The sequence below is a fragment of the Chiloscyllium punctatum genome, chromosome 12 (genome assembly GCF_047496795.1).
Source record: "Chiloscyllium punctatum isolate Juve2018m chromosome 12, sChiPun1.3, whole genome shotgun sequence".
In the NCBI taxonomy this organism is placed as follows: Eukaryota; Metazoa; Chordata; class Chondrichthyes; order Orectolobiformes; family Hemiscylliidae; genus Chiloscyllium; species Chiloscyllium punctatum.
In genome coordinates this window covers 10,516,997-10,537,022 of record NC_092750.1, presented here as the reverse complement: position 1 = coordinate 10,537,022, position 20,026 = coordinate 10,516,997, and the positions used below count along the sequence as shown (strand labels likewise).

General features: G+C 52.8%; 16 non-coding genes across 16 annotated transcripts; all 16 read right to left on the bottom strand.

Annotated features, from left to right (window-relative positions):
* Positions 1-680: 680 nt before the first annotated feature.
* Positions 681-753, bottom strand: trnaf-gaa (transfer RNA phenylalanine (anticodon GAA)). The gene has a single exon. It is a non-coding gene; the product is annotated as a tRNA-Phe (tRNA).
* A 1,183-nt stretch (positions 754-1,936) lies between these two features.
* trnaf-gaa (transfer RNA phenylalanine (anticodon GAA)) lies at positions 1,937-2,009 on the bottom strand. Its single transcript has one exon. It is a non-coding gene; the product is annotated as a tRNA-Phe (tRNA).
* Positions 2,010-3,192: 1,183 nt separating this feature from the next.
* On the bottom strand, positions 3,193-3,265 carry trnaf-gaa (transfer RNA phenylalanine (anticodon GAA)). Its single transcript has one exon. It is a non-coding gene; the product is annotated as a tRNA-Phe (tRNA).
* A 1,183-nt stretch (positions 3,266-4,448) lies between these two features.
* trnaf-gaa (transfer RNA phenylalanine (anticodon GAA)) lies at positions 4,449-4,521 on the bottom strand. The gene has a single exon. It is a non-coding gene; the product is annotated as a tRNA-Phe (tRNA).
* Positions 4,522-5,704: 1,183 nt separating this feature from the next.
* On the bottom strand, positions 5,705-5,777 carry trnaf-gaa (transfer RNA phenylalanine (anticodon GAA)). Its single transcript has one exon. It is a non-coding gene; the product is annotated as a tRNA-Phe (tRNA).
* Positions 5,778-6,960: 1,183 nt separating this feature from the next.
* On the bottom strand, positions 6,961-7,033 carry trnaf-gaa (transfer RNA phenylalanine (anticodon GAA)). Its single transcript has one exon. It is a non-coding gene; the product is annotated as a tRNA-Phe (tRNA).
* A 1,183-nt stretch (positions 7,034-8,216) lies between these two features.
* trnaf-gaa (transfer RNA phenylalanine (anticodon GAA)) lies at positions 8,217-8,289 on the bottom strand. The gene has a single exon. It is a non-coding gene; the product is annotated as a tRNA-Phe (tRNA).
* Positions 8,290-9,472: 1,183 nt separating this feature from the next.
* Positions 9,473-9,545, bottom strand: trnaf-gaa (transfer RNA phenylalanine (anticodon GAA)). The gene has a single exon. It is a non-coding gene; the product is annotated as a tRNA-Phe (tRNA).
* Positions 9,546-10,728: 1,183 nt separating this feature from the next.
* trnaf-gaa (transfer RNA phenylalanine (anticodon GAA)) lies at positions 10,729-10,801 on the bottom strand. Its single transcript has one exon. It is a non-coding gene; the product is annotated as a tRNA-Phe (tRNA).
* Positions 10,802-11,984: 1,183 nt separating this feature from the next.
* trnaf-gaa (transfer RNA phenylalanine (anticodon GAA)) lies at positions 11,985-12,057 on the bottom strand. Its single transcript has one exon. It is a non-coding gene; the product is annotated as a tRNA-Phe (tRNA).
* Positions 12,058-13,240: 1,183 nt separating this feature from the next.
* Positions 13,241-13,313, bottom strand: trnaf-gaa (transfer RNA phenylalanine (anticodon GAA)). The gene has a single exon. It is a non-coding gene; the product is annotated as a tRNA-Phe (tRNA).
* Positions 13,314-14,496: 1,183 nt separating this feature from the next.
* On the bottom strand, positions 14,497-14,569 carry trnaf-gaa (transfer RNA phenylalanine (anticodon GAA)). The gene has a single exon. It is a non-coding gene; the product is annotated as a tRNA-Phe (tRNA).
* A 1,183-nt stretch (positions 14,570-15,752) lies between these two features.
* trnaf-gaa (transfer RNA phenylalanine (anticodon GAA)) lies at positions 15,753-15,825 on the bottom strand. Its single transcript has one exon. It is a non-coding gene; the product is annotated as a tRNA-Phe (tRNA).
* A 1,183-nt stretch (positions 15,826-17,008) lies between these two features.
* trnaf-gaa (transfer RNA phenylalanine (anticodon GAA)) lies at positions 17,009-17,081 on the bottom strand. The gene has a single exon. It is a non-coding gene; the product is annotated as a tRNA-Phe (tRNA).
* A 1,183-nt stretch (positions 17,082-18,264) lies between these two features.
* Positions 18,265-18,337, bottom strand: trnaf-gaa (transfer RNA phenylalanine (anticodon GAA)). Its single transcript has one exon. It is a non-coding gene; the product is annotated as a tRNA-Phe (tRNA).
* A 1,183-nt stretch (positions 18,338-19,520) lies between these two features.
* Positions 19,521-19,593, bottom strand: trnaf-gaa (transfer RNA phenylalanine (anticodon GAA)). Its single transcript has one exon. It is a non-coding gene; the product is annotated as a tRNA-Phe (tRNA).
* Positions 19,594-20,026: the final 433 nt, after the last annotated feature.

Genomic DNA, 20,026 nt, shown 5'->3' with positions numbered 1-20,026 from the left:
CTGCAGGCTTGAGGATTCCCAAGTTCTCCGCAACCATCTCCAAAGCGGCATGTAAGTCACTGCCTGTTTACACCACCGACTCTGTTTGTGAATACTTTTCCATCGTCATTCTGCACAATCACTTCTGAAGTGACCGCTTGTGTCGAAAACAAGGAACAGTCCAAAGCGATTTCCCAAGGCGCGCCTCTGGAACGCTCAAATCAACCTAAAGTCAGGCGGCCATGCGCATGTCAGCGTCTCTCCTGCAACTTTTCCATTGCGATCAGGGATCACCGGTTTTTGCAAGCTGGAACAGCTGGCCGTCAGCAAGCTTACGAGCGAGGGAGTGTTTGATAGAGAGAGAGAGAGTGCAAAGGCCAGCATGGACGCGTCGCTGACTCAAAGAGTGTTTTGTGCGTTCGCAGATGTTGGTCAATGAAGAGTCGGAGAATTGGAATTGGTGCAGGATTGAGGGTTTGTCGATTTGATTATTTGACTGTTTTGGAATGCTCCTTACGCAGCCAATCAGAAGAAATGTGCCATGAGACTGGAAGCAAAAGGCATCGAATGGCTGCAGGAGGAGGGTGAGAGGCAATGCAAACCACCCTCGCGCCAGCAAGACCAGGTGCAGAGCTTCACCTTCATTCACTCGCCTCCGTCGCAGTTAAACGAAGGACGGAGCGCGCGAGCGACTCTGCACCTGCCGAAACCCGGGATTGAACCGGGGACCTTTAGATCTTCAGTCTAACGCTCTCCCAACTGAGCTATTTCGGCAGCTGCAGCCAGCTCGGCACGCTGCAGCACTTTGCTCGCTGCCACATTCACTTGGGATTTGCCCTGCGTTTTTGTTCCAAATCTCCTCACGACATCGACTCCTTCCGGCAAAATTTCCCAGCCTGTTTTCTCGCCGGATAGTTGGCTTCAGCCGCTGCCTCTTTATGCCGTCTATATCGACACTGTCGTTGATTCTGCACAATCATTTCTGAAGTTGACAGCTTGGCTCTGGTCGACTCGCTCGTCGAATGCACAACCAGGAACTGGTCACTCCAGTCCTCGACAAGTTCCACGTCGTGCTCCGTTCACCGTCAACATCTCTCGCCAGCTTCACCCCATCTCTCCTCTAGCTCTCGAACTGCTGCACGTGATGCCATCCGTCTGCAAACGGTCAGTATCGGTCTAAGCTGCTTTGCGAGCGAGCCGACGCACCGGAACAATTTGAACTCATCGCCTCTGCTCCGGCTTCAGTCCGTCCACTGTGAAAACCATCAGTTCTTACTCTGCAGGCTTGAGGATTCCCAAGTTCTCCGCAACCATCTCCAAAGCGGCATGTAAGTCACTGCCTGTTTACACCACCGACTCTGTTTGTGAATACTTTTCCATCGTCATTCTGCACAATCACTTCTGAAGTGACCGCTTGTGTCGAAAACAAGGAACAGTCCAAAGCGATTTCCCAAGGCGCGCCTCTGGAACGCTCAAATCAACCTAAAGTCAGGCGGCCATGCGCATGTCAGCGTCTCTCCTGCAACTTTTCCATTGCGATCAGGGATCACCGGTTTTTGCAAGCTGGAACAGCTGGCCGTCAGCAAGCTTACGAGCGAGGGAGTGTTTGATAGAGAGAGAGAGAGTGCAAAGGCCAGCATGGACGCGTCGCTGACTCAAAGAGTGTTTTGTGCGTTCGCAGATGTTGGTCAATGAAGAGTCGGAGAATTGGAATTGGTGCAGGATTGAGGGTTTGTCGATTTGATTATTTGACTGTTTTGGAATGCTCCTTACGCAGCCAATCAGAAGAAATGTGCCATGAGACTGGAAGCAAAAGGCATCGAATGGCTGCAGGAGGAGGGTGAGAGGCAATGCAAACCACCCTCGCGCCAGCAAGACCAGGTGCAGAGCTTCACCTTCATTCACTCGCCTCCGTCGCAGTTAAACGAAGGACGGAGCGCGCGAGCGACTCTGCACCTGCCGAAACCCGGGATTGAACCGGGGACCTTTAGATCTTCAGTCTAACGCTCTCCCAACTGAGCTATTTCGGCAGCTGCAGCCAGCTCGGCACGCTGCAGCACTTTGCTCGCTGCCACATTCACTTGGGATTTGCCCTGCGTTTTTGTTCCAAATCTCCTCACGACATCGACTCCTTCCGGCAAAATTTCCCAGCCTGTTTTCTCGCCGGACAGTTGGCTTCAGCCGCTGCCTCTTTATGCCGTCTATATCGACACTGTCGTTGATTCTGCACAATCATTTCTGAAGTTGACAGCTTGGCTCTGGTCGACTCGCTCGTCGAATGCACAACCAGGAACTGGTCCCTCCAGTCCTCGACAAGTTCCACGTCGTGCTCCGTTCACCGTCAACATCTCTCGCCAGCTTCACCCCATCTCTCCTCTAGCTCTCGAACTGCTGCACGTGATGCCATCCGTCTGCAAACGGTCAGTATCGGTCTAAGCTGCTTTGCGAGCGAGCCGACGCACCGGAACAATTTGAACTCATCGCCTCTGCTCCGGCTTCAGTCCGTCCACTGTGAAAACCATCAGTTCTTACTCTGCAGGCTTGAGGATTCCCAAGTTCTCCGCAACCATCTCCAAAGCGGCATGTAAGTCACTGCCTGTTTACACCACCGACTCTGTTTGTGAATACTTTTCCATCGTCATTCTGCACAATCACTTCTGAAGTGACCGCTTGTGTCGAAAACAAGGAACAGTCCAAAGCGATTTCCCAAGGCGCGCCTCTGGAACGCTCAAATCAACCTAAAGTCAGGCGGCCATGCGCATGTCAGCGTCTCTCCTGCAACTTTTCCATTGCGATCAGGGATCACCGGTTTTTGCAAGCTGGAACAGCTGGCCGTCAGCAAGCTTACGAGCGAGGGAGTGTTTGATAGAGAGAGAGAGAGTGCAAAGGCCAGCATGGACGCGTCGCTGACTCAAAGAGTGTTTTGTGCGTTCGCAGATGTTGGTCAATGAAGAGTCGGAGAATTGGAATTGGTGCAGGATTGAGGGTTTGTCGATTTGATTATTTGACTGTTTTGGAATGCTCCTTACGCAGCCAATCAGAAGAAATGTGCCATGAGACTGGAAGCAAAAGGCATCGAATGGCTGCAGGAGGAGGGTGAGAGGCAATGCAAACCACCCTCGCGCCAGCAAGACCAGGTGCAGAGCTTCACCTTCATTCACTCGCCTCCGTCGCAGTTAAACGAAGGACGGAGCGCGCGAGCGACTCTGCACCTGCCGAAACCCGGGATTGAACCGGGGACCTTTAGATCTTCAGTCTAACGCTCTCCCAACTGAGCTATTTCGGCAGCTGCAGCCAGCTCGGCACGCTGCAGCACTTTGCTCGCTGCCACATTCACTTGGGATTTGCCCTGCGTTTTTGTTCCAAATCTCCTCACGACATCGACTCCTTCCGGCAAAATTTCCCAGCCTGTTTTCTCGCCGGACAGTTGGCTTCAGCCGCTGCCTCTTTATGCCGTCTATATCGACACTGTCGTTGATTCTGCACAATCATTTCTGAAGTTGACAGCTTGGCTCTGGTCGACTCGCTCGTCGAATGCACAACCAGGAACTGGTCACTCCAGTCCTCGACAAGTTCCACGTCGTGCTCCGTTCACCGTCAACATCTCTCGCCAGCTTCACCCCATCTCTCCTCTAGCTCTCGAACTGCTGCACGTGATGCCATCCGTCTGCAAACGGTCAGTATCGGTCTAAGCTGCTTTGCGAGCGAGCCGACGCACCGGAACAATTTGAACTCATCGCCTCTGCTCCGGCTTCAGTCCGTCCACTGTGAAAACCATCAGTTCTTACTCTGCAGGCTTGAGGATTCCCAAGTTCTCCGCAACCATCTCCAAAGCGGCATGTAAGTCACTGCCTGTTTACACCACCGACTCTGTTTGTGAATACTTTTCCATCGTCATTCTGCACAATCACTTCTGAAGTGACCGCTTGTGTCGAAAACAAGGTACAGTCCAAAGCGATTTCCCAAGGCGCGCCTCTGGAACGCTCAAATCAACCTAAAGTCAGGCGGCCATGCGCATGTCAGCGTCTCTCCTGCAACTTTTCCATTGCGATCAGGGATCACCGGTTTTTGCAAGCTGGAACAGCTGGCCGTCAGCAAGCTTACGAGCGAGGGAGTGTTTGATAGAGAGAGAGAGAGTGCAAAGGCCAGCATGGACGCGTCGCTGACTCAAAGAGTGTTTTGTGCGTTCGCAGATGTTGGTCAATGAAGAGTCGGAGAATTGGAATTGGTGCAGGATTGAGGGTTTGTCGATTTGATTATTTGACTGTTTTGGAATGCTCCTTACGCAGCCAATCAGAAGAAATGTGCCATGAGACTGGAAGCAAAAGGCATCGAATGGCTGCAGGAGGAGGGTGAGAGGCAATGCAAACCACCCTCGCGCCAGCAAGACCAGGTGCAGAGCTTCACCTTCATTCACTCGCCTCCGTCGCAGTTAAACGAAGGACGGAGCGCGCGAGCGACTCTGCACCTGCCGAAACCCGGGATTGAACCGGGGACCTTTAGATCTTCAGTCTAACGCTCTCCCAACTGAGCTATTTCGGCAGCTGCAGCCAGCTCGGCACGCTGCAGCACTTTGCTCGCTGCCACATTCACTTGGGATTTGCCCTGCGTTTTTGTTCCAAATCTCCTCACGACATCGACTCCTTCCGGCAAAATTTCCCAGCCTGTTTTCTCGCCGGACAGTTGGCTTCAGCCGCTGCCTCTTTATGCCGTCTATATCGACACTGTCGTTGATTCTGCACAATCATTTCTGAAGTTGACAGCTTGGCTCTGGTCGACTCGCTCGTCGAATGCACAACCAGGAACTGGTCCCTCCAGTCCTCGACAAGTTCCACGTCGTGCTCCGTTCACCGTCAACATCTCTCGCCAGCTTCACCCCATCTCTCCTCTAGCTCTCGAACTGCTGCACGTGATGCCATCCGTCTGCAAACGGTCAGTATCGGTCTAAGCTGCTTTGCGAGCGAGCCGACGCACCGGAACAATTTGAACTCATCGCCTCTGCTCCGGCTTCAGTCCGTCCACTGTGAAAACCATCAGTTCTTACTCTGCAGGCTTGAGGATTCCCAAGTTCTCCGCAACCATCTCCAAAGCGGCATGTAAGTCACTGCCTGTTTACACCACCGACTCTGTTTGTGAATACTTTTCCATCGTCATTCTGCACAATCACTTCTGAAGTGACCGCTTGTGTCGAAAACAAGGAACAGTCCAAAGCGATTTCCCAAGGCGCGCCTCTGGAACGCTCAAATCAACCTAAAGTCAGGCGGCCATGCGCATGTCAGCGTCTCTCCTGCAACTTTTCCATTGCGATCAGGGATCACCGGTTTTTGCAAGCTGGAACAGCTGGCCGTCAGCAAGCTTACGAGCGAGGGAGTGTTTGATAGAGAGAGAGAGAGTGCAAAGGCCAGCATGGACGCGTCGCTGACTCAAAGAGTGTTTTGTGCGTTCGCAGATGTTGGTCAATGAAGAGTCGGAGAATTGGAATTGGTGCAGGATTGAGGGTTTGTCGATTTGATTATTTGACTGTTTTGGAATGCTCCTTACGCAGCCAATCAGAAGAAATGTGCCATGAGACTGGAAGCAAAAGGCATCGAATGGCTGCAGGAGGAGGGTGAGAGGCAATGCAAACCACCCTCGCGCCAGCAAGACCAGGTGCAGAGCTTCACCTTCATTCACTCGCCTCCGTCACAGTTAAACGAAGGACGGAGCGCGCGAGCGACTCTGCACCTGCCGAAACCCGGGATTGAACCGGGGACCTTTAGATCTTCAGTCTAACGCTCTCCCAACTGAGCTATTTCGGCAGCTGCAGCCAGCTCGGCACGCTGCAGCACTTTGCTCGCTGCCACATTCACTTGGGATTTGCCCTGCGTTTTTGTTCCAAATCTCCTCACGACATCGACTCCTTCCGGCAAAATTTCCCAGCCTGTTTTCTCGCCGGACAGTTGGCTTCAGCCGCTGCCTCTTTATGCCGTCTATATCGACACTGTCGTTGATTCTGCACAATCATTTCTGAAGTTGACAGCTTGGCTCTGGTCGACTCGCTCGTCGAATGCACAACCAGGAACTGGTCCCTCCAGTCCTCGACAAGTTCCACGTCGTGCTCCGTTCACCGTCAACATCTCTCGCCAGCTTCACCCCATCTCTCCTCTAGCTCTCGAACTGCTGCACGTGATGCCATCCGTCTGCAAACGGTCAGTATCGGTCTAAGCTGCTTTGCGAGCGAGCCGACGCACTGGAACAATTTGAACTCATCGCCTCTGCTCCGGCTTCAGTCCGTCCACTGTGAAAACCATCAGTTCTTACTCTGCAGGCTTGAGGATTCCCAAGTTCTCCGCAACCATCTCCAAAGCGGCATGTAAGTCACTGCCTGTTTACACCACCGACTCTGTTTGTGAATACTTTTCCATCGTCATTCTGCACAATCACTTCTGAAGTGACCGCTTGTGTCGAAAACAAGGAACAGTCCAAAGCGATTTCCCAAGGCGCGCCTCTGGAACGCTCAAATCAACCTAAAGTCAGGCGGCCATGCGCATGTCAGCGTCTCTCCTGCAACTTTTCCATTGCGATCAGGGATCACCGGTTTTTGCAAGCTGGAACAGCTGGCCGTCAGCAAGCTTACGAGCGAGGGAGTGTTTGATAGAGAGAGAGAGAGTGCAAAGGCCAGCATGGACGCGTCGCTGACTCAAAGAGTGTTTTGTGCGTTCGCAGATGTTGGTCAATGAAGAGTCGGAGAATTGGAATTGGTGCAGGATTGAGGGTTTGTCGATTTGATTATTTGACTGTTTTGGAATGCTCCTTACGCAGCCAATCAGAAGAAATGTGCCATGAGACTGGAAGCAAAAGGCATCGAATGGCTGCAGGAGGAGGGTGAGAGGCAATGCAAACCACCCTCGCGCCAGCAAGACCAGGTGCAGAGCTTCACCTTCATTCACTCGCCTCCGTCGCAGTTAAACGAAGGACGGAGCGCGCGAGCGACTCTGCACCTGCCGAAACCCGGGATTGAACCGGGGACCTTTAGATCTTCAGTCTAACGCTCTCCCAACTGAGCTATTTCGGCAGCTGCAGCCAGCTCGGCACGCTGCAGCACTTTGCTCGCTGCCACATTCACTTGGGATTTGCCCTGCGTTTTTGTTCCAAACCTCCTCACGACATCGACTCCTTCCGGCAAAATTTCCCAGCCTGTTTTCTCGCCGGACAGTTGGCTTCAGCCGCTGCCTCTTTATGCCGTCTATATCGACACTGTCGTTGATTCTGCACAATCATTTCTGAAGTTGACAGCTTGGCTCTGGTCGACTCGCTCGTCGAATGCACAACCAGGAACTGGTCCCTCCAGTCCTCGACAAGTTCCACGTCGTGCTCCGTTCACCGTCAACATCTCTCGCCAGCTTCACCCCATCTCTCCTCTAGCTCTCGAACTGCTGCACGTGATGCCATCCGTCTGCAAACGGTCAGTATCGGTCTAAGCTGCTTTGCGAGCGAGCCGACGCACCGGAACAATTTGAACTCATCGCCTCTGCTCCGGCTTCAGTCCGTCCACTGTGAAAACCATCAGTTCTTACTCTGCAGGCTTGAGGATTCCCAAGTTCTCCGCAACCATCTCCAAAGCGGCATGTAAGTCACTGCCTGTTTACACCACCGACTCTGTTTGTGAATACTTTTCCATCGTCATTCTGCACAATCACTTCTGAAGTGACCGCTTGTGTCGAAAACAAGGAACAGTCCAAAGCGATTTCCCAAGGCGCGCCTCTGGAACGCTCAAATCAACCTAAAGTCAGGCGGCCATGCGCATGTCAGCGTCTCTCCTGCAACTTTTCCATTGCGATCAGGGATCACCGGTTTTTGCAAGCTGGAACAGCTGGCCGTCAGCAAGCTTACGAGCGAGGGAGTGTTTGATAGAGAGAGAGAGAGTGCAAAGGCCAGCATGGACGCGTCGCTGACTCAAAGAGTGTTTTGTGCGTTCGCAGATGTTGGTCAATGAAGAGTCGGAGAATTGGAATTGGTGCAGGATTGAGGGTTTGTCGATTTGATTATTTGACTGTTTTGGAATGCTCCTTACGCAGCCAATCAGAAGAAATGTGCCATGAGACTGGAAGCAAAAGGCATCGAATGGCTGCAGGAGGAGGGTGAGAGGCAATGCAAACCACCCTCGCGCCAGCAAGACCAGGTGCAGAGCTTCACCTTCATTCACTCGCCTCCGTCACAGTTAAACGAAGGACGGAGCGCGCGAGCGACTCTGCACCTGCCGAAACCCGGGATTGAACCGGGGACCTTTAGATCTTCAGTCTAACGCTCTCCCAACTGAGCTATTTCGGCAGCTGCAGCCAGCTCGGCACGCTGCAGCACTTTGCTCGCTGCCACATTCACTTGGGATTTGCCCTGCGTTTTTGTTCCAAATCTCCTCACGACATCGACTCCTTCCGGCAAAATTTCCCAGCCTGTTTTCTCGCCGGACAGTTGGCTTCAGCCGCTGCCTCTTTATGCCGTCTATATCGACACTGTCGTTGATTCTGCACAATCATTTCTGAAGTTGACAGCTTGGCTCTGGTCGACTCGCTCGTCGAATGCACAACCAGGAACTGGTCCCTCCAGTCCTCGACAAGTTCCACGTCGTGCTCCGTTCACCGTCAACATCTCTCGCCAGCTTCACCCCATCTCTCCTCTAGCTCTCGAACTGCTGCACGTGATGCCATCCGTCTGCAAACGGTCAGTATCGGTCTAAGCTGCTTTGCGAGCGAGCCGACGCACTGGAACAATTTGAACTCATCGCCTCTGCTCCGGCTTCAGTCCGTCCACTGTGAAAACCATCAGTTCTTACTCTGCAGGCTTGAGGATTCCCAAGTTCTCCGCAACCATCTCCAAAGCGGCATGTAAGTCACTGCCTGTTTACACCACCGACTCTGTTTGTGAATACTTTTCCATCGTCATTCTGCACAATCACTTCTGAAGTGACCGCTTGTGTCGAAAACAAGGAACAGTCCAAAGCGATTTCCCAAGGCGCGCCTCTGGAACGCTCAAATCAACCTAAAGTCAGGCGGCCATGCGCATGTCAGCGTCTCTCCTGCAACTTTTCCATTGCGATCAGGGATCACCGGTTTTTGCAAGCTGGAACAGCTGGCCGTCAGCAAGCTTACGAGCGAGGGAGTGTTTGATAGAGAGAGAGAGAGTGCAAAGGCCAGCATGGACGCGTCGCTGACTCAAAGAGTGTTTTGTGCGTTCGCAGATGTTGGTCAATGAAGAGTCGGAGAATTGGAATTGGTGCAGGATTGAGGGTTTGTCGATTTGATTATTTGACTGTTTTGGAATGCTCCTTACGCAGCCAATCAGAAGAAATGTGCCATGAGACTGGAAGCAAAAGGCATCGAATGGCTGCAGGAGGAGGGTGAGAGGCAATGCAAACCACCCTCGCGCCAGCAAGACCAGGTGCAGAGCTTCACCTTCATTCACTCGCCTCCGTCGCAGTTAAACGAAGGACGGAGCGCGCGAGCGACTCTGCACCTGCCGAAACCCGGGATTGAACCGGGGACCTTTAGATCTTCAGTCTAACGCTCTCCCAACTGAGCTATTTCGGCAGCTGCAGCCAGCTCGGCACGCTGCAGCACTTTGCTCGCTGCCACATTCACTTGGGATTTGCCCTGCGTTTTTGTTCCAAATCTCCTCACGACATCGACTCCTTCCGGCAAAATTTCCCAGCCTGTTTTCTCGCCGGATAGTTGGCTTCAGCCGCTGCCTCTTTATGCCGTCTATATCGACACTGTCGTTGATTCTGCACAATCATTTCTGAAGTTGACAGCTTGGCTCTGGTCGACTCGCTCGTCGAATGCACAACCAGGAACTGGTCACTCCAGTCCTCGACAAGTTCCACGTCGTGCTCCGTTCACCGTCAACATCTCTCGCCAGCTTCACCCCATCTCTCCTCTAGCTCTCGAACTGCTGCACGTGATGCCATCCGTCTGCAAACGGTCAGTATCGGTCTAAGCTGCTTTGCGAGCGAGCCGACGCACCGGAACAATTTGAACTCATCGCCTCTGCTCCGGCTTCAGTCCGTCCACTGTGAAAACCATCAGTTCTTACTCTGCAGGCTTGAGGATTCCCAAGTTCTCCGCAACCATCTCCAAAGCGGCATGTAAGTCACTGCCTGTTTACACCACCGACTCTGTTTGTGAATACTTTTCCATCGTCATTCTGCACAATCACTTCTGAAGTGACCGCTTGTGTCGAAAACAAGGTACAGTCCAAAGCGATTTCCCAAGGCGTGCCTCTGGAACGCTCAAATCAACCTAAAGTCAGGCGGCCATGCGCATGTCAGCGTCTCTCCTGCAACTTTTCCATTGCGATCAGGGATCACCGGTTTTTGCAAGCTGGAACAGCTGGCCGTCAGCAAGCTTACGAGCGAGGGAGTGTTTGATAGAGAGAGAGAGAGTGCAAAGGCCAGCATGGACGCGTCGCTGACTCAAAGAGTGTTTTGTGCGTTCGCAGATGTTGGTCAATGAAGAGTCGGAGAATTGGAATAGGTGCAGGATTGAGGGTTTGTCGATTTGATTATTTGACTGTTTTGGAATGCTCCTTACGCAGCCAATCAGAAGAAATGTGCCATGAGACTGGAAGCAAAAGGCATCGAATGGCTGCAGGAGGAGGGTGAGAGGCAATGCAAACCACCCTCGCGCCAGCAAGACCAGGTGCAGAGCTTCACCTTCATTCACTCGCCTCCGTCGCAGTTAAACGAAGGACGGAGCGCGCGAGCGACTCTGCACCTGCCGAAACCCGGGATTGAACCGGGGACCTTTAGATCTTCAGTCTAACGCTCTCCCAACTGAGCTATTTCGGCAGCTGCAGCCAGCTCGGCACGCTGCAGCACTTTGCTCGCTGCCACATTCACTTGGGATTTGCCCTGCGTTTTTGTTCCAAATCTCCTCACGACATCGACTCCTTCCGGCAAAATTTCCCAGCCTGTTTTCTCGCCGGACAGTTGGCTTCAGCCGCTGCCTCTTTATGCCGTCTATATCGACACTGTCGTTGATTCTGCACAATCATTTCTGAAGTTGACAGCTTGGCTCTGGTCGACTCGCTCGTCGAATGCACAACCAGGAACTGGTCCCTCCAGTCCTCGACAAGTTCCACGTCGTGCTCCGTTCACCGTCAACATCTCTCGCCAGCTTCACCCCATCTCTCCTCTAGCTCTCGAACTGCTGCACGTGATGCCATCCGTCTGCAAACGGTCAGTATCGGTCTAAGCTGCTTTGCGAGCGAGCCGACGCACCGGAACAATTTGAACTCATCGCCTCTGCTCCGGCTTCAGTCCGTCCACTGTGAAAACCATCAGTTCTTACTCTGCAGGCTTGAGGATTCCCAAGTTCTCCGCAACCATCTCCAAAGCGGCATGTAAGTCACTGCCTGTTTACACCACCGACTCTGTTTGTGAATACTTTTCCATCGTCATTCTGCACAATCACTTCTGAAGTGACCGCTTGTGTCGAAAACAAGGTACAGTCCAAAGCGATTTCCCAAGGCGCGCCTCTGGAACGCTCAAATCAACCTAAAGTCAGGCGGCCATGCGCATGTCAGCGTCTCTCCTGCAACTTTTCCATTGCGATCAGGGATCACCGGTTTTTGCAAGCTGGAACAGCTGGCCGTCAGCAAGCTTACGAGCGAGGGAGTGTTTGATAGAGAGAGAGAGAGTGCAAAGGCCAGCATGGACGCGTCGCTGACTCAAAGAGTGTTTTGTGCGTTCGCAGATGTTGGTCAATGAAGAGTCGGAGAATTGGAATTGGTGCAGGATTGAGGGTTTGTCGATTTGATTATTTGACTGTTTTGGAATGCTCCTTACGCAGCCAATCAGAAGAAATGTGCCATGAGACTGGAAGCAAAAGGCATCGAATGGCTGCAGGAGGAGGGTGAGAGGCAATGCAAACCACCCTCGCGCCAGCAAGACCAGGTGCAGAGCTTCACCTTCATTCACTCGCCTCCGTCACAGTTAAACGAAGGACGGAGCGCGCGAGCGACTCTGCACCTGCCGAAACCCGGGATTGAACCGGGGACCTTTAGATCTTCAGTCTAACGCTCTCCCAACTGAACTATTTCGGCAGCTGCAGCCCGCTCGGCACGCTGCAGCACTTTGCTCGCTGCCACATTCACTTGGGATTTGCCCTGCGTTTTTGTTCCAAATCTCCTCACGACATCGACTCCTTCCGGCAAAATTTCCCAGCCTGTTTTCTCGCCGGACAGTTGGCTTCAGCCGCTGCCTCTTTATGCCGTCTATATCGACACTGTCGTTGATTCTGCACAATCATTTCTGAAGTTGACAGCTTGGCTCTGGTCGACTCGCTCGTCGAATGCACAACCAGGAACTGGTCCCTCCAGTCCTCGACAAGTTCCACGTCGTGCTCCGTTCACCGTCAACATCTCTCGCCAGCTTCACCCCATCTCTCCTCTAGCTCTCGAACTGCTGCACGTGATGCCATCCGTCTGCAAACGGTCAGTATCGGTCTAAGCTGCTTTGCGAGCGAGCCGACGCACCGGAACAATTTGAACTCATCGCCTCTGCTCCGGCTTCAGTCCGTCCACTGTGAAAACCATCAGTTCTTACTCTGCAGGCTTGAGGATTCCCAAGTTCTCCGCAACCATCTCCAAAGCGGCATGTAAGTCACTGCCTGTTTACACCACCGACTCTGTTTGTGAATACTTTTCCATCGTCATTCTGCACAATCACTTCTGAAGTGACCGCTTGTGTCGAAAACAAGGAACAGTCCAAAGCGATTTCCCAAGGCGCGCCTCTGGAACGCTCAAATCAACCTAAAGTCAGGCGGCCATGCGCATGTCAGCGTCTCTCCTGCAACTTTTCCATTGCGATCAGGGATCACCGGTTTTTGCAAGCTGGAACAGCTGGCCGTCAGCAAGCTTACGAGCGAGGGAGTGTTTGATAGAGAGAGAGAGAGTGCAAAGGCCAGCATGGACGCGTCGCTGACTCAAAGAGTGTTTTGTGCGTTCGCAGATGTTGGTCAATGAAGAGTCGGAGAATTGGAATTGGTGCAGGATTGAGGGTTTGTCGATTTGATTATTTGACTGTTTTGGAATGCTCCTTACGCAGCCAATCAGAAGAAATGTGCCATGAGACTGGAAGCAAAAGGCATCGAATGGCTGCAGGAGGAGGGTGAGAGGCAATGCAAACCACCCTCGCGCCAGCAAGACCAGGTGCAGAGCTTCACCTTCATTCACTCGCCTCCGTCGCAGTTAAACGAAGGACGGAGCGCGCGAGCGACTCTGCACCTGCCGAAACCCGGGATTGAACCGGGGACCTTTAGATCTTCAGTCTAACGCTCTCCCAACTGAGCTATTTCGGCAGCTGCAGCCAGCTCGGCACGCTGCAGCACTTTGCTCGCTGCCACATTCACTTGGGATTTGCCCTGCGTTTTTGTTCCAAATCTCCTCACGACATCGACTCCTTCCGGCAAAATTTCCCAGCCTGTTTTCTCGCCGGATAGTTGGCTTCAGCCGCTGCCTCTTTATGCCGTCTATATCGACACTGTCGTTGATTCTGCACAATCATTTCTGAAGTTGACAGCTTGGCTCTGGTCGACTCGCTCGTCGAATGCACAACCAGGAACTGGTCACTCCAGTCCTCGACAAGTTCCACGTCGTGCTCCGTTCACCGTCAACATCTCTCGCCAGCTTCACCCCATCTCTCCTCTAGCTCTCGAACTGCTGCACGTGATGCCATCCGTCTGCAAACGGTCAGTATCGGTCTAAGCTGCTTTGCGAGCGAGCCGACGCACCGGAACAATTTGAACTCATCGCCTCTGCTCCGGCTTCAGTCCGTCCACTGTGAAAACCATCAGTTCTTACTCTGCAGGCTTGAGGATTCCCAAGTTCTCCGCAACCATCTCCAAAGCGGCATGTAAGTCACTGCCTGTTTACACCACCGACTCTGTTTGTGAATACTTTTCCATCGTCATTCTGCACAATCACTTCTGAAGTGACCGCTTGTGTCGAAAACAAGGTACAGTCCAAAGCGATTTCCCAAGGCGCGCCTCTGGAACGCTCAAATCAACCTAAAGTCAGGCGGCCATGCGCATGTCAGCGTCTCTCCTGCAACTTTTCCATTGCGATCAGGGATCACCGGTTTTTGCAAGCTGGAACAGCTGGCCGTCAGCAAGCTTACGAGCGAGGGAGTGTTTGATAGAGAGAGAGAGAGTGCAAAGGCCAGCATGGACGCGTCGCTGACTCAAAGAGTGTTTTGTGCGTTCGCAGATGTTGGTCAATGAAGAGTCGGAGAATTGGAATTGGTGCAGGATTGAGGGTTTGTCGATTTGATTATTTGACTGTTTTGGAATGCTCCTTACGCAGCCAATCAGAAGAAATGTGCCATGAGACTGGAAGCAAAAGGCATCGAATGGCTGCAGGAGGAGGGTGAGAGGCAATGCAAACCACCCTCGCGCCAGCAAGACCAGGTGCAGAGCTTCACCTTCATTCACTCGCCTCCGTCGCAGTTAAACGAAGGACGGAGCGCGCGAGCGACTCTGCACCTGCCGAAACCCGGGATTGAACCGGGGACCTTTAGATCTTCAGTCTAACGCTCTCCCAACTGAGCTATTTCGGCAGCTGCAGCCAGCTCGGCACGCTGCAGCACTTTGCTCGCTGCCACATTCACTTGGGATTTGCCCTGCGTTTTTGTTCCAAATCTCCTCACGACATCGACTCCTTCCGGCAAAATTTCCCAGCCTGTTTTCTCGCCGGATAGTTGGCTTCAGCCGCTGCCTCTTTATGCCGTCTATATCGACACTGTCGTTGATTCTGCACAATCATTTCTGAAGTTGACAGCTTGGCTCTGGTCGACTCGCTCGTCGAATGCACAACCAGGAACTGGTCACTCCAGTCCTCGACAAGTTCCACGTCGTGCTCCGTTCACCGTCAACATCTCTCGCCAGCTTCACCCCATCTCTCCTCTAGCTCTCGAACTGCTGCACGTGATGCCATCCGTCTGCAAACGGTCAGTATCGGTCTAAGCTGCTTTGCGAGCGAGCCGACGCACCGGAACAATTTGAACTCATCGCCTCTGCTCCGGCTTCAGTCCGTCCACTGTGAAAACCATCAGTTCTTACTCTGCAGGCTTGAGGATTCCCAAGTTCTCCGCAACCATCTCCAAAGCGGCATGTAAGTCACTGCCTGTTTACACCACCGACTCTGTTTGTGAATACTTTTCCATCGTCATTCTGCACAATCACTTCTGAAGTGACCGCTTGTGTCGAAAACAAGGTACAGTCCAAAGCGATTTCCCAAGGCGCGCCTCTGGAACGCTCAAATCAACCTAAAGTCAGGCGGCCATGCGCATGTCAGCGTCTCTCCTGCAACTTTTCCATTGCGATCAGGGATCACCGGTTTTTGCAAGCTGGAACAGCTGGCCGTCAGCAAGCTTACGAGCGAGGGAGTGTTTGATAGAGAGAGAGAGAGTGCAAAGGCCAGCATGGACGCGTCGCTGACTCAAAGAGTGTTTTGTGCGTTCGCAGATGTTGGTCAATGAAGAGTCGGAGAATTGGAATTGGTGCAGGATTGAGGGTTTGTCGATTTGATTATTTGACTGTTTTGGAATGCTCCTTACGCAGCCAATCAGAAGAAATGTGCCATGAGACTGGAAGCAAAAGGCATCGAATGGCTGCAGGAGGAGGGTGAGAGGCAATGCAAACCACCCTCGCGCCAGCAAGACCAGGTGCAGAGCTTCACCTTCATTCACTCGCCTCCGTCACAGTTAAACGAAGGACGGAGCGCGCGAGCGACTCTGCACCTGCCGAAACCCGGGATTGAACCGGGGACCTTTAGATCTTCAGTCTAACGCTCTCCCAACTGAGCTATTTCGGCAGCTGCAGCCCGCTCGGCACGCTGCAGCACTTTGCTCGCTGCCACATTCACTTGGGATTTGCCCTGCGTTTTTGTTCCAAATCTCCTCACGACATCGACTCCTTCCGGCAAAATTTCCCAGCCTGTTTTCTCGCCGGACAGTTGGCTTCAGCCGCTGCCTCTTTATGCCGTCTATATCGACACTGTCGTTGATTCTGCACAATCATTTCTGAAGTTGACAGCTTGGCTCTGGTCGACTCGCTCGTCGAATGCACAACCAGGAACTGGTCCCTCCAGTCCTCGACAAGTTCCACGTCGTGCTCCGTTCACCGTCAACATCTCTCGCCAGCTTCACCCCATCTCTCCTCTAGCTCTCGAACTGCTGCACGTGATGCCATCCGTCTGCAAACGGTCAGTATCGGTCTAAGCTGCTTTGCGAGCGAGCCGACGCACCGGAACAATTTGAACTCATCGCCTCTGCTCCGGCTTCAGTCCGTCCACTGTGAAAACCATCAGTTCTTACTCTGCAGGCTTGAGGATTCCCAAGTTCTCCGCAACCATCTCCAAAGCGGCATGTAAGTCACTGCCTGTTTACACCACCGACTCTGTTTGTGAATACTTTTCCATCGTCATTCTGCACAATCACTTCTGAAGTGACCGCTTGTGTCGAAAACAAGGAACAGTCCAAAGCGATTTCCCAAGGCGCGCCTCTGGAACGCTCAAATCAACCTAAAGTCAGGCGGCCATGCGCATGTCAGCGTCTCTCCTGCAACTTTTCCATTGCGATCAGGGATCACCGGTTTTTGCAAGCTGGAACAGCTGGCCGTCAGCAAGCTTACGAGCGAGGGAGTGTTTGATAGAGAGAGAGAGAGTGCAAAGGCCAGCATGGACGCGTCGCTGACTCAAAGAGTGTTTTGTGCGTTCGCAGATGTTGGTCAATGAAGAGTCGGAGAATTGGAATTGGTGCAGGATTGAGGGTTTGTCGATTTGATTATTTGACTGTTTTGGAATGCTCCTTACGCAGCCAATCAGAAGAAATGTGCCATGAGACTGGAAGCAAAAGGCATCGAATGGCTGCAGGAGGAGGGTGAGAGGCAATGCAAACCACCCTCGCGCCAGCAAGACCAGGTGCAGAGCTTCACCTTCATTCACTCGCCTCCGTCGCAGTTAAACGAAGGACGGAGCGCGCGAGCGACTCTGCACCTGCCGAAACCCGGGATTGAACCGGGGACCTTTAGATCTTCAGTCTAACGCTCTCCCAACTGAGCTATTTCGGCAGCTGCAGCCAGCTCGGCACGCTGCAGCACTTTGCTCGCTGCCACATTCACTTGGGATTTGCCCTGCGTTTTTGTTCCAAATCTCCTCACGACATCGACTCCTTCCGGCAAAATTTCCCAGCCTGTTTTCTCGCCGGATAGTTGGCTTCAGCCGCTGCCTCTTTATGCCGTCTATATCGACACTGTCGTTGATTCTGCACAATCATTTCTGAAGTTGACAGCTTGGCTCTGGTCGACTCGCTCGTCGAATGCACAACCAGGAACTGGTCACTCCAGTCCTCGACAAGTTCCACGTCGTGCTCCGTTCACCGTCAACATCTCTCGCCAGCTTCACCCCATCTCTCCTCTAGCTCTCGAACTGCTGCACGTGATGCCATCCGTCTGCAAACGGTCAGTATCGGTCTAAGCTGCTTTGCGAGCGAGCCGACGCACCGGAACAATTTGAACTCATCGCCTCTGCTCCGGCTTCAGTCCGTCCACTGTGAAAACCATCAGTTCTTACTCTGCAGGCTTGAGGATTCCCAAGTTCTCCGCAACCATCTCCAAAGCGGCATGTAAGTCACTGCCTGTTTACACCACCGACTCTGTTTGTGAATACTTTTCCATCGTCATTCTGCACAATCACTTCTGAAGTGACCGCTTGTGTCGAAAACAAGGTACAGTCCAAAGCGATTTCCCAAGGCGCGCCTCTGGAACGCTCAAATCAACCTAAAGTCAGGCGGCCATGCGCATGTCAGCGTCTCTCCTGCAACTTTTCCATTGCGATCAGGGATCACCGGTTTTTGCAAGCTGGAACAGCTGGCCGTCAGCAAGCTTACGAGCGAGGGAGTGTTTGATAGAGAGAGAGAGAGTGCAAAGGCCAGCATGGACGCGTCGCTGACTCAAAGAGTGTTTTGTGCGTTCGCAGATGTTGGTCAATGAAGAGTCGGAGAATTGGAATTGGTGCAGGATTGAGGGTTTGTCGATTTGATTATTTGACTGTTTTGGAATGCTCCTTACGCAGCCAATCAGAAGAAATGTGCCATGAGACTGGAAGCAAAAGGCATCGAATGGCTGCAGGAGGAGGGTGAGAGGCAATGCAAACCACCCTCGCGCCAGCAAGACCAGGTGCAGAGCTTCACCTTCATTCACTCGCCTCCGTCGCAGTTAAACGAAGGACGGAGCGCGCGAGCGACTCTGCACCTGCCGAAACCCGGGATTGAACCGGGGACCTTTAGATCTTCAGTCTAACGCTCTCCCAACTGAGCTATTTCGGCAGCTGCAGCCAGCTCGGCACGCTGCAGCACTTTGCTCGCTGCCACATTCACTTGGGATTTGCCCTGCGTTTTTGTTCCAAATCTCCTCACGACATCGACTCCTTCCGGCAAAATTTCCCAGCCTGTTTTCTCGCCGGATAGTTGGCTTCAGCCGCTGCCTCTTTATGCCGTCTATATCGACACTGTCGTTGATTCTGCACAATCATTTCTGAAGTTGACAGCTTGGCTCTGGTCGACTCGCTCGTCGAATGCACAACCAGGAACTGGTCACTCCAGTCCTCGACAAGTTCCACGTCGTGCTCCGTTCACCGTCAACATCTCTCGCCAGCTTCACCCCATCTCTCCTCTAGCTCTCGAACTGCTGCACGTGATGCCATCCGTCTGCAAACGGTCAGTATCGGTCTAAGCTGCTTTGTGAGCGAGCCGACGCACCGGAACAATTTGAACTCATCGCCTCTGCTCCGGCTTCAGTCCGTCCACTGTGAAAACCATCAGTTCTTACTCTGCAGGCTTGAGGATTCCCAAGTTCTCCGCAACCATCTCCAAAGCGGCATGTAAGTCACTGCCTGTTTACACCACCGACTCTGTTTGTGAATACTTTTCCATCGTCATTCTGCACAATCACTTCTGAAGTGACCGCTTGTGTCGAAAACAAGGTACAGTCCAAAGCGATTTCCCAAGGCGCGCCTCTGGAACGCTCAAATCAACCTAAAGTCAGGCGGCCATGCGCATGTCAGCGTCTCTCCTGCAACTTTTCCATTGCGATCAGGGATCACCGGTTTTTGCAAGCTGGAACAGCTGGCCGTCAGCAAGCTTACGAGCGAGGGAGTGTTTGATAGAGAGAGAGAGAGTGCAAAGGCCAGCATGGACGCGTCGCTGACTCAAAGAGTGTTTTGTGCGTTCGCAGATGTTGGTCAATGAAGAGTCGGAGAATTGGAATTGGTGCAGGATTGAGGGTTTGTCGATTTGATTATTTGACTGTTTTGGAATGCTCCTTACGCAGCCAATCAGAAGAAATGTGCCATGAGACTGGAAGCAAAAGGCATCGAATGGCTGCAGGAGGAGGGTGAGAGGCAATGCAAACCACCCTCGCGCCAGCAAGACCAGGTGCAGAGCTTCACCTTCATTCACTCGCCTCCGTCACAGTTAAACGAAGGACGGAGCGCGCGAGCGACTCTGCACCTGCCGAAACCCGGGATTGAACCGGGGACCTTTAGATCTTCAGTCTAACGCTCTCCCAACTGAGCTATTTCGGCAGCTGCAGCCCGCTCGGCACGCTGCAGCACTTTGCTCGCTGCCACATTCACTTGGGATTTGCCCTGCGTTTTTGTTCCAAATCTCCTCACGACATCGACTCCTTCCGGCAAAATTTCCCAGCCTGTTTTCTCGCCGGACAGTTGGCTTCAGCCGCTGCCTCTTTATGCCGTCTATATCGACACTGTCGTTGATTCTGCACAATCATTTCTGAAGTTGACAGCTTGGCTCTGGTCGACTCGCTCGTCGAATGCACAACCAGGAACTGGTCCCTCCAGTCCTCGACAAGTTCCACGTCGTGCTCCGTTCACCGTCAACATCTCTCGCCAGCTTCACCCCATCTCTCCTCTAGCTCTCGAACTGCTGCACGTGATGCCATCCGTCTGCAAACGGTCAGTATCGGTCTAAGCTGCTTTGCGAGCGAGCCGACGCACC